At 48.3% G+C, this 12,619-nt stretch overlaps 1 non-coding gene across 1 annotated transcript; it reads left to right on the top strand.

Moving 5' to 3' along the window:
* Positions 1–7,352: 7,352 nt before the first annotated feature.
* Positions 7,353–7,425, top strand: TRNAF-GAA (transfer RNA phenylalanine (anticodon GAA)). The gene has a single exon. It is a non-coding gene; the product is annotated as a tRNA-Phe (tRNA).
* The last annotated feature ends 5,194 nt before the right edge of the window (positions 7,426–12,619 follow it).

The following is a 12,619-nucleotide window of genomic DNA, read 5'->3' as shown; positions in this document are numbered from 1 at the left end:
CTCTGGCTGCGTCCTTTATTATGTGCGCGGGGCAGATATCGCCTTTACAGTTTGATGGTTTAAGGGAAAGGATGATTTTCTCAACCTCCAGGGTGGTGGTTTTAGAAAAGGTGAATGAGTTGATGTGTGTACTTGGTGTGGCAGTGGGCGGAGTTGTGGGAGGGTTAGTGAGGTTTAGTGAGTCTTTTTTTAGTTGAATTTTGTTTTGTAGGGTGTTTATTTTATTTTCTAGTGCTTGTTGTATGTCTGTGCACCAGGTCTGGTTCTTAGTGCAGGTGTCGGGTGTAGCAATGGGTGACTCAAGTTCCTTCAGTATGGAAAAGAGCTCCTTCATACTTGAATTGGAATTGGCAATGCGGATGTTATAGGAGTTCCGTTTGGCTAGACAGATTTCAGCTTTGTAATGACGAGAGATCGTGTCAAGGATGGCTTTCCTTTCACTGGAGGGGCATAGTTTCCAATCAGCTTCACATTTTCGCTTTTTTAGGCGGAGGGCTTTGAGTTTGGGTGTATATCATTTGTTTAAATGGGTTTTTGGCTTGCTGGTGCGGAGTTTGAGTGGGGCAATTTTGTCCAAGGTAGATAGCATGATTTTATTGTATTCGTGAACTAGTGTAGTGGGATCTAGATTGTCTGGTAATGCGTTTAAGGTTGGAAGGATAGCTGGGATGATTTTTTCTGTTGAGATATTTTTCTTGTTTCTTGTGAGGCAGGGTGGTGCCAGTGACACGGTTGTGGTAGTTGATCTAGAGGTCAGAAGGTTGAAGGAGACCAGCGAGTGGTCGGTCCAGGGTAGTGGTGTGGTGGCGGTGATGACCGCTGAGCAATTGGCATCAGCAACCCAGTCTAGGGTTCTACCCTTCAGGTGGGTGGGTAGGTTGACTTTTTGAGAGAGTCCGAGTGAGGATATCGTATTGGCTATGGTAGATGCGTGTGAGTCTGCTGGGTCGTTGAACCCTAGGTTGAGGTCCCCTAGTAGCAGTAGTTGTGAGGTGGTTTTCGCATTGTTAGAGATTAGGTTATGTAAATCTTCCTCAAATGTTCCAAGTGGACCTGGTGGTCTGCAAATCAGGTGGATAGTGAGGGATTGGGTGTGATTTATGGGGAGTTTGGCAGTGAGGGATTCACACGACTGCAGAGTTTGAGTCGAGGCTAGTCTGAGAGCTAAACTTGCTTTGGATATGATGGCGATGCCACCGCCCCGGTTACCTACCCGGTCCTGCCTAGATATAGTGTAGCCGTCTGGGATGGCCAGCATTAGAGATGGGCCTGCTGCATTGTGGAGCCACGTTTCGGTTAGGGCAATAAAGTCTAATTTCTCTGTGATAATTAGGTCTGCTATATCGAGGGCATGTGCGACCAATGATCTGGTATTTAGGAGAGCTCCTTTGTAGGAGTGTACATTTGTTTTTACCGAGATGTTTGTATGGGTGATAGGTTTGGACTTGGTTGTGGGTATAGTGGTGCCTTTGGTGGACCTTTTGGCTTCGCATTTGGAGTCAGACAGGGATCTTCGGGGCGGCTCATAAAGTTTAGAGAGTCTGGCGCGAAGTTTGTTGTTTCTTTCGGTGGTAGGACAGGGAAGGGAGGCAAGGGTTTTGGGTCCTGACTTGCAATAATATCTTGGGTAGGAAGGGTCAGGATAGTATCTAGTTGTGTGGGAGTTGTAGGTCCTGACGGTTTGGGCGGTCCTATCCAATCTCCAGACAGTGATCGAGCCCGGGTGCAACCGAAGACTACCCTCCCTCCCTCTCATAACTATATTGTTTCTGTATCAATTTTCTCTCTATTTTACTGTCCTGCTGAGCACTACTTTGTTTGTTTTTTCAGAGCCCCGAGGCGGAGTTCTGAGGTGCATATATAAGAAAAGTGCAGGTTGAGACCACAAGGGTCCACTGCAACCAGGAGTTAGAGTACGGCACCCAGGGGTACAAGTCCTTAGTAATGGCCACAGGGCAATCCAATGATTGAGGAGGGTTTGGGGGGGGTTTGGGAACTGCAACAAGAGACAGCTTCTGCCATGGATCTAAGCTGGCAGCTAACAGCTAAGTATGTACATTGAAATGGGGAGGGTCAAATAAAGAAAATGGGAAAGAGGGAAAGGATGGGAATGGAGGGAGTTACGAGATTTCAGCAAGGGAAGGGGTCGGTCAGGGGTTTCGGCTGGGAGCTTTGCCCCCACGAAAGGAGTGTTCAAGCTGCCGACCTTAGTGCCATTTGCCCGGGTGACTGGATGAGGAGGCCAAGAATGTCTTCACCGGCACAGCCAGGATGGTTACCAGACATTTGGTCAAAAAAATTGGTCGAAAACCAAATGGTCGAATTTTTATTTTTTTTATTTTAACCCTTTTTTTTATTTTTTTGGGGGGGTCCCCCCCCAAACCCCTTTTTTTCTCTAAAAACCCCTTTTTTTACAAAACGAAAACCCGAAAAATAAATATATAAATAAATAAAAAAATTCGACCATTTGGTTTTCGACGAAATTGCGTCGACCAAATGTCATTCGACCAGTTTTCAGTCGACCAAATGTCTGGACACCAGCCAGGATGCCAGTGCAGAGCAGAATCGTACTCTTGCCAAATAAAGCACTGCTAGGGAAGATTTCCCTTAGGTGCAATTTTCCCTCTGTTTATGGACCGCCCCAAACTTTTTGCTTTTGTTTGGCTAACCTAACCTGACTTTTTCCTGTGGCGCGCAGCCTTCAGCTGCACTCCTCTGGGCTTTTGTTCATCTGTTATGGGGAAACGGACACGTCCTCCATACAGTCAGTACTGTCAAACTATATTTACCTTAGTCTTTGGTTATGTTGTCATTTCTTGATAACTTTTTATCTATGTGCCAAGTACCTTACAGTACCGCACATAGGGGTCCTTTTGTTTTATAGCCCTAGAGACCCTCTAAGGATTTTCTGGTGACTGTACAGGTGTGCCTAGGACAAACTGGTGGCAGTAGTTTACTTTTACAGTATTTGTAATTCTTTTTAGTTAACCATATTGCGTTTACCGCGTTTGGCTCAAGACTGTGGTCAGTGCCGAAATGGCGGTGGCACAAAGTCTTTTGTTCTGTCCTTTGTCCATTTTGTCCCTTTGTCTTGCCCCAGATCGAGCAGACAAGGGCTTACTCTCAAAAGAGCCTCATCAGAAGTGTTCCTGGGCCATCCAGCAAACTGACCAGCTTGAACCTGGGGTATCGCATAGGAGCACTGCCGTTACGAGTTGAAACTCGAAACTTGGGGAATCGCTAGCTTGTGGTCCTGGGCCCTCTCCCGCCAAATGTTGTCCTAGCTCCTCTGGGTTGCGATTTAAAAGAGTGTGCCATGCCATGAGCATTTGCAGTACCTGCATCACCCGGATGTGGTGGCGGTTATTGTAGGAGCCTTGCCTGCCTGCCCCCTTGTGCCTTGTGATGTGCTGCACTGGAACTGTCCTCTTTTCTTCATCCTGAGCTGAGAAAAGTCTACTGTCCCGCCACAGATAATCGTCCTGTCCCGCAGCTGCTGAGAGCCAGAGCAACGTGCAACTGCAGGGGTTGAACCTACAAGCTACCTGGCCTAAACTGGCAAAATTTGGCCCAGACTGTGTCGAGGGTCGGAGAGTACTTGCATCACTTACCGGTGGCCCCTCGGAACAGCCATTGTTCTTTACGCACGAGAATCCCTGAAAATATAGTCACCTTAGCTTGGCTAGCCTGCACTGCCTGGTTATTGCCAAAACTCAGAAGTCAATCTGCCTGCTCCTTGAATAGTGGAACACTGTTCTTCATCACCTCAAGCCCCTTCCTGAACTGCTACAGCTCCCTGAAAAGGAACCCCTTTCTCTCATTACGCACGATTGTGAGTTTTCAACGCACTACTGTACCTTTGAGTACAAGGATCCCTACCTCGTAGGGCTGGCCTGCTTAAGTTAGGGATCGATTCTGAAGAAATGCCTGATGCTATATTTGTGTTAACCTAACCTTCTGTTGCAGGTTTTGTGGCAGTGTTTTCCCCTTAACCACATTAGGCGAAACATAACTGTATATATGTTAAATAGTGAAAGGCGTGTGTGGTAACAGTTTTACATTACTGTGGTTTATTCGCGTCCCAATATTAAGGCCTATAACAAGTATATATGTATTTTTGATATACACTTGTCTAAGCGTAGTCTGTGTAGTTTTACTGTGTGTGCTCATTGTGGGCTTCCGATCACTCAAACCGCTCCTGAGGTTTAGTCTTGACCACCTGGCAAGCTACTGTGAGGGTTTTTCGGGAACAAGGCATATGACAGGCACTGGGACGGGAATGGTGTGGGGCGGTGTGGGATCCCCCCCTACGATCCCGTCTACCCGCTATTCTCCAGTTCCTCCAGGAGGGTTTTGACAAGGGCATAGCGATCTCCACGCTTTGCTCCCAATGGGCCTCCATTAAAATCCTCTTGGGGGACTCTGATGGCCACCTGGATGGGGAGGTGTTGGTGGGGAAGTTTCTTCGGGGTGTCTCTGCTTCCCGTCCTTGTACCTATAAGGGCCTTCCCCCAGGGATCGTCCTCCAGACTTAAAGTTCCTTCAGGGGCATCCCTTTGAGCTCCTGTCGGAAATTGATATCAAGCACCTTACTCTGAAGACTGCTTTCCTGATTGCCATCACGTCTGCCCATAGGCTGGGGGAGGTTGGGGCTCTGTTGTGTCGACCCTCTTTCTTGAGAGTTCTGCCGGACTCTGTGGTTTTGCGGTGTGATCCCAAGTTTCTGCCTAAAGTTGTGTCTCAGTTTCACACTTCTCAGGATCTGGTTCTCCCTGCGTTTTTTCAGAAACCCCAGGCGCCGAACAAGGTGGCTTGGCATGCCATTGGGGTGCGGCGGGCAGTCCTGGAATATTTGGCTCGGACTGCCCCTTTCCGGCAGTCTGATAGTCTCTTGGTTACTTGTGGCCCCGTGGAGCGGGGCGTAAGGCCTCTGTGGTTTTCATTAGCCGGTGGATCCGTACTGTTGTCTCCATGTCCTATTTGGTTTCTGGCCTGCCTGCCACGTTCAGGGTCGATCTACCAGGGGGTTAGGCTGCTTCCTGGCCAGATGCTGTTATCTCTACAGAAGATTTGGGCGTTTCTCTACAGGGGTTTGGCTGAAACCTGGGCGGATCAGAGCACCTTTGTCAACCACTATCAGTTGAACGTCTCTCACTCTAGGGATGGTTCCTTCAGGGTTGGTGTTTTGTCTGTTGGGATGTGCGTATTGGAGTCAATAAAGGTGTTTTTTTTGTTGCTGCACTTCTGTCTCTGTGTCTCATTGGGACCTCTCCCTGTTGCTGCTATGGTATGCCTCATGAAGTAAGTACTGGGCCGAGGAACAGTGGACGTGGAGCTAATGCTCTGATTACTTACCAGCAATCTTCATTACTCCTAATCCTACTCTTCCTCATCACAGTACTGACGACCTTCCTCCCCCCCCCTACGGGGGTTCCCATGCTGCGGCTTGAATACGTTAAACAGGAAGCTGAGGGTCAAGGGGAGAAGTTAGACAAAAGAAAAGAAATAGAAGAAAGTCCTTTGACGGAGGCCGGGGCCTCATGAAGTAAATGCTGTGACGAGGAAGGGCACGACTAAGAGTAATGAAGATTACCTGTAAGTTATTAGAGCAATTTGTTGTATAATTCTCACAATAAATGATAGGAGGCGGTGTGGTTGCAAGTTGTGTGCTTTTATTCTTCTGTGCCACTCAAGTAAACCTGCAACATATATGATATGAGTCAATGATGGGCAACAGGCCCTGGAGCTGCGACACAACTCGTGTACATGCTGAGAGTCTCTCTTGCGGCTTGGAGGCCTCTTCTTGGGAGGAGCGCCCGGGAGCACGTCCTGCTCCGTTGCTTTCTCCCGCTCGAATGCCTCGCTGAGTGTGTGGGGCCCGCACTTCCGGCCGCGCACGAGATCTCGCGAGACCGGTAGGTCTCGCGATATCTCTACACAATTGTAAATAAAGTTTGACTTAACTGCTGCCCAAGCAGCAAAGAAAGAGGAAGGGAAGAGAAAGGAAGCCAGGTTTATGGACGCAGTTAGAGAGGATTGGATACAATAGTCACATGGAAACAACATTCGACCTATCATAAACGGACTACAAACAGCTGTTTTAATGGGAAATGTCGTTTTTGTGATGGTTTCTTTTTGATATTTGTAGTAAATCGCCCACCTTAAGTGAAGACAGGAGCCGTACTTGAGTTGCACCAGTGGTTTAATGATGCTGTAATTCAATAACGAATTGAAGAGGCACAAGGTGCCAACATTACTAAAGGCCAACGGGCCCAACTGTGCTGAGGGTCAGGACTCCTCAGGCTGCATAAATATATCGAGCTATGAAGTCCCGTGCTCGGAGGAGCCGGGTAGACGCCTCTGGTCGCGTCTTGAGCTCGTCCCGTAATGCGCGCGTAGCGCGCGGGGGCGGAGCTCTGTTTGCTGGCGAGGTCTCGCGAGAGCGGGGCTCTCGCGATCGCTCTACAATATTGTTTGCTTTAATGCTGCTCGAGAAAAGAGAAGAGTAAACATAATTCGGGCCTCCAGTCTTGACCCAGAATCCGAGCACAGGCAACCTTGTCCTGCTAAAAAGGAAGACAACTCACCTTTCACAACTCACCTTTCAACCAGCACAAACGATCACAATCTGGTTTCCAAAAGTCATAAAAATGTTGAGAACCGGTCTTTCAATGTGACCAAATACAGCGCAGTATAAGTGTGCGGTTTCCATTGATAATACGTGGCAGAAGTGTTTTATTAGCAAAATGTCCTTCGAGCCAGATTTGCACCAGCGACCTAAGGATATCCTCCGCTCTACCAACTGAGCTATCGAAGGATACATGTACAGGTGCTTGCAGATGGCATACTGAATGACTAGCACACAACGTGAAAGATATCATTGTCTATACGTGTGATTTCAATATTGATCCTGCTCCCTATAGTTACACTTCAATGCCTTAAATTCAACCTAATTATGAGGCTGTATACCGCGTGATTTTTTGACACCAAGAGTACCGCGCGTGTTTGGTTCGAAAGTACTTAAAGATCAACTTAGAACACAGCCAAGGGCCCATCACACATCTACAAGAAACAGCACGATGGAGAGAGGCTCCGTGCACGTGATAGTTGCACCTGGAGCCGAAAATGCGATTTTTCTTTCGAAATGATTTGGCGAGCAGCTCTATTGATCTCCTTCCTGACATCCCACCCGTTTTGTTCCATTGTACTTGCTGGTTACAGAATAAGTAAAGAAATTGAAAATCCGATGCTATAACTGGGGCAATATTACAACACCAAAAAAGGAAGGAAATAAGGTCTAGGATTGCAGATGTCTGTTTCTTTTCAAAACGACCGAAGCGCACTATCAGTCAGCTGAAATAGCTCAGTTGGGAAAGCGTTAGACTGAAGATCTAAAGGTCCCTGGTTCGATCCCGGGTTTCGGCAGGGGATATTTTTTAAAGGTTTTTCATGCTGCTCCATTTGATAATCAGAATCTTTTCACACTTAAAGTTATCATTGAATGGCAGACGATGCAGTGGAAATAAATCTCTAATTCTTATTTTTCTACCATATCTACCCAAATGTAATTTCCATGTTAAAACTTGTTTCTCATTTCAACATGTCCTGTCTGTGCCATGAAATGGAAGAGACATATAGGGGTCATAATATTTCAATGTGACTCAGGGCACATATGGCCATAATTCACAACTCACAGTACTGGGCAGTATTTAGTTTAATGCTTTTGCAAAGATTTCCAGTTGCATAAGTGTTTTTTTTAAAGGGCTGGGGTTGAAGGAATAGGTGAAGTGGTGACAACTTTTGAATTTGCGCGGGTGGGGTAGGGTAGGGTAGGTGGGTGAACCATTTGGTGCAACTTTTGACCCAGATGATGTCCTGGGAAATTATATTCTACAGAATGCCATCACACAACATGACATCATAGGCAGTGACATCCAATTACCTGTGAGCGACACACAGTCCTTGTTAATGATGTCCAGTTTCCCACCAAAACAAAAAGTGATGGATTTAAGGTTTTGCAGAAGTCATAATCACTGGCACGTGCCATTCTTCTGTGTAACCTTCCCTATAATTATGTTGGCCAAGAATATCTTCACCAGCATATACAAAACACCAGTGCAGAGTAGAATCCTGTCACTGTGATGCACTGTACACGGAGCACCCGTAAATTAACTCTTGCCAAATAAAGCACGCAGCAGGTGTTTTCTTTCAACACACACAACTCGTGTCTATTGTTTTTGTCCGGCTAAGGTGATGGTGGTTCGGGAAGAGGGCGGGGGCGTCAAATGTTTCAAGATCGGGGGATGGGGGGTGCAGCTATGCCCCATGAAGCAGTATAAGTGTTCCAATTTTCTAATTTATCTTGCGGAGGGCAAGTGTGTGTTGATGCGGCTAAGCCGGGTACCGCACCAATCACACAGGACTGGATAGGGAGACAAGGGGTGCAAAAAAGGATGGAGCGGAGATGGACCCACCACGGTGCCGGGCTTTGTCTGTATATCTGGTAGAGAGTCGCAGGGCTGAACGTCGGAGGCGGTCTGCGGATCAGAGGCAGGATCTAGGCAGTGGCAGAAGATCAGAGGGGCGTTTCGTTCCCCCAGGCAAGGTTTTATACATCCCTGTCCTATCCAGTCCCCAGACAGTGATCGAGCACGGGTGCAACCGAAAACTACCCTCCCTCCCTCTCATAACTATATTGTTTCTGTATCAATTTTCTCTCTATTTTACTGTCGTACTGAGCACTACTTTGTTCGTTTTTTCAGAGCCCCGAGGCGGAGTTATGATGTGTATACATAAAAAAAGTGCAGGTTGAGACCACAAGGGTCCACTGCAACCAGGAGTTAGAGCACGGCACCCACGGGTACAAGTCCTTAGTAATGGCCACAGGGCAATCCAATGATTGAGGAGGGTTGTGGGGGGGTTTGGGAACTGCAACAAGAGACAGCGTCTGCCATGGGGCTAAGCTGCCAGCTAACAGGTAAGTATGTACATTGAAATGAGGAGGGTCAAATAAAGAAAAGGGGAAAGAGGGAAAGGATAGGAATGGAGGGAGTTACGAGATTTCAGCAAGGGAAGGGGTTGGTCAGTGGTTTCAGCTGGGAGCTTTGCCCCCATGAAAGGAGTGTTCAAGCTGCCGACCTTAGTGCCATTTGCCCGGGTGCCTGGATGAGGAGGCCAAGAATGTCTTCACCGGCACATCCAGGATGCCAGTGCAGAGCAGAATCGTACTAAGTTAACTCTTGCCAAATAAAGCACCGCTAGGGAAGATTTCCCTTAGGTGCAATTTTCCCTCCGTTTATGGACCGCTCCAAACTTTTTGCTTTTGATTGGCTAACCTAACCAGACTTTTTCCTGTGGAGCGCAGCCTTCAGCTGCACTCCTCTGGGCTTTTGCTCATCTGTTAAGGGGATACTGACACGTCCTTCATACTGTCAGTACTGACAAACTATATTTCCCTTAGTCTTTGATTATGTTGTCATTTCTTGATAACTTTTGATCTATGTGCAAAGTACCTTACAGTACCGCACATAGGGGTCCTTTTGTTTTATGGCCCTAGACACACTCTAAGGATTTTCTGGTGACTGTACAGGTGTGCCTAGGACAAACTGGTGGCAGCAGTTTACTTTTATAGTATTTGTAATTCTTTTTAGTTAACCATACTGCGTTTACTGCATTTGGCTCAAGACTGTGGCCACTGCCGAAATGGCTGTGGCACAAAGTCTTTTGTTCTGTCCTTTGTCCATTTTGTCCCTTTGTCTTCCCCCAGCTCGATCAGACAAGGGCTTTGGGCATGCAGCCACCCGTGAAAACCACAACTTTCGCGGGCTCCTGCATGTCACGTGTGCTAATGCCCAGGAAGAGGATTGGGACTCTCTGGTCCCAATCTACACTACTGGTGCCAGTATGTCTGGTATGCCTGAATGACTGGAACCAATGTGGACCGCGATTGGTTCATGCCTGACGTTCATGCAAGGGAGCATATCTTTTGTTGGCTATCCTAGATTTGAGCATGAAACGAATTTCGGATGAGAGAGGGGGCTCTGTATCCATTCCAGGTCTATCAACTGAAGTTCTCTCCAAACTACATAAGGACCAAGTATCCTGAATTGCCAAAGGAGACCTTTGGAACCACCAGAGAAGTGCTGGAAGGTTTGGCACCCTGAGCCTGCTGTTGTTCCGTCAGACCCCTGCTCTTGTATCCACCACAGAAGGCCTGCAAGTGCACTTCGACCCTTTGGAGTAGGGGGAACAACTACTCTCAGCACCTCCTGATTACCCTCAAAAAGAGCCTCATCAGAAGTGTTCCTGGGCCATCCAGCAAACTGACAAGCTTGAACCTGGGGTATCGCATAGGAGCACTGCTGTTCCGAGTTGAAACTCGAGACTTGGGGAATCGCTAGCTTGTGGTCCTGGGCCCTCTCCCGCCAAATGTTGTCCTAGCTCCTCTGGGTCGCGATTTAAAAGAGTGTGCCATGCCGTGAGCATTTGCAGTACCTGCATCGCCCGGATGTGGTGACGGTTATTGTATTAGCCTTGCCTGCCTTCCCCCTTGTGTCCTGTGATGTGCTGCACTGGAACTGTCCTCTTTTCTTCATCGTGAGCTGAGAAAAGGCTACTGTCCCGCCACAGACGATCGTCCTGTCCCGCAGCTGCTGAGAGCCAGAGAAACGTGCAACTGCAGGGGTTGAACCTACAAGCTACCTGGCCTACACTGGCAAAGTTTGGCCCAGAGTGTGTCGAGGGTGGGAGAGTACTTGCATCACTTGCCGTCTACCCGCTATTCTCCAGTTCCTCCAGGAGGGTTTTGACAAGGGCATAGCGATCTCCACACTTTGCTCCCAATGGGCCTCCATTAAAATCCTCTTGGGGGACTCTGATGGCCACCTGGATGGGGAGGTGTTGGTGGGGAAGTTTCTTCGGGGTGTCTCTGCTTCCCGTCCTTGTACCTATAAGGGCCTTCCCCCAGGGATCGTCCTCCAGACTTAAAGTTCCTTCAGGGGCATCCCTTTGAGCTCCTGTCGGAAATTGATATCAAGCACCTTACTCTGAAGACTGCTTTCCTGATTGCCATCACGTCTGCCCATAGGCTGGGGGAGGTTGGGGCTCTGTTGTGTCGACCCTCTTTCTTGAGAGTTCTGCCGGACTCTGTGGTTTTGCGGTGTGATCCAAAGTTTCTGCCTAAAGTTGTGTCTCAGTTTCACACTTCTCAGGATCTGGTTCTCGCTGCGGTTTTTCAGAAACCCCAGGCGCCGAACGAGGTGGCTTGGCATGCCATTGAGGTGCGGCGGGCAGTTCTGGAATATTTGGCTCGGACTGCCCCTTTCCGGCAGTCTGATAGTCTCTTGGTTACTTGTGGCCCCGCGGAGCGGGTCGTAAGGCCTCTGTGGTTTTCATTAGCCGGTGGATCCGTACTGTTGTCTCCATGTCCTATTTGGTTTCTGGCCTGCCTGTACCTGACCACGTTCAGGGTCGATCTACCAGGGCGTTATGCTGCTTCCTGGCCAGATGCTGTTATCTCTACAGAAGATTTGGGCGTTTCTCTACAGGGGTTTGGCTGAAACCTGGGCGGATCAGAGCACCTTTGTCAACCACTATCAGTTGAACGTCTCTCACTCTAGGGATGGTTCCTTCAGGGTTGGTGTTTTGTCTGTTGGGATGTGATTATTGGAGTCAATAAAGGTGTTTTTTTTGTTGCTGCACTTCTGTCTCTGTGTCTCATTGGGTCCTCTCCCTGTTGCTGCTATGGTATGCCTCATGAAGTAAGTACTGGGTCGAGGAAGTGTGGACGTGGAGGTAATGCTCTGATTACTTACCAGCAATCTTCATTACTCCTAATCCTACTCTTCCTCGTCACAGTACTGACGACCCTCCTCTCCCTCCGTACGGGGGTTCCCATGCTGCGGCTTCAATACGTTAAACAGGAAGCTGAGGGTCAAGGGGAGAAGTTAGACAAAAGAAAAGAAATAGAAGAAAGTCCTGTGTCGGAGGCAGGGGCCTCATGAAGTAAATGCTGTGACGAGGAAGGGTACGACTAAGAGTAATGAAGATTACCTGTAAGTTAAGTAAGGCCCGCACTTCCGGCCGCGCACGAGATCTCGCGAGACCTGCCGGTCTCGCGATATCTCTACACACCTCCCCCTGATAATGCAAAGGCAGTTCATTGCAATACATAGTCATTGTATCTCACCGGTCTTCTGTGTTCCCTTCGCGGACGATCGCCTCTCTCACTGCACACGTCCTGCTGGTCATTTTCTCGCTCGAGAGTTGGGGCATCCACTTGAATCTCATTTCCTTCAACTTCTCTTCTGTCTGTCTCCGGCTCTCGTTCTTTCCCCCTCTCATTGTCCATTACTCCTTCAGCTTCAGACCTTTCATAAGTCTTTTCTCTCTCTTGCCTCTTTTCAAACATGGCTACTCTTTCCATGTTCCATGTGCGCCCATCTTCGGTGCGGACATGGTTGGCTCCTCGGTGAATCACCTTCACAGGTCCGCTGAACCGTGAGCCCGTGATCTGATCCTTGGTCGGTAACCGTATTTTGATCCAATCTCCTTCTTTTACTTCTGACTCTTGTTTGGTCCTTCTTCTTCTGTCGCTCCACCTTTTCATGCGTGCCTTGCT

This window comes from Ambystoma mexicanum, assembly GCF_040938575.1.
Source record: "Ambystoma mexicanum isolate Mex_15411 chromosome 12 unlocalized genomic scaffold, UKY_AmexF1_1 Mex_chr12_unloc.2, whole genome shotgun sequence".
NCBI classification, from domain to species: Eukaryota; Metazoa; Chordata; class Amphibia; order Caudata; family Ambystomatidae; genus Ambystoma; species Ambystoma mexicanum.
Note: the sequence above shows the minus strand (reverse complement) of the source record. Positions and strands in the feature narration are given on the sequence as shown.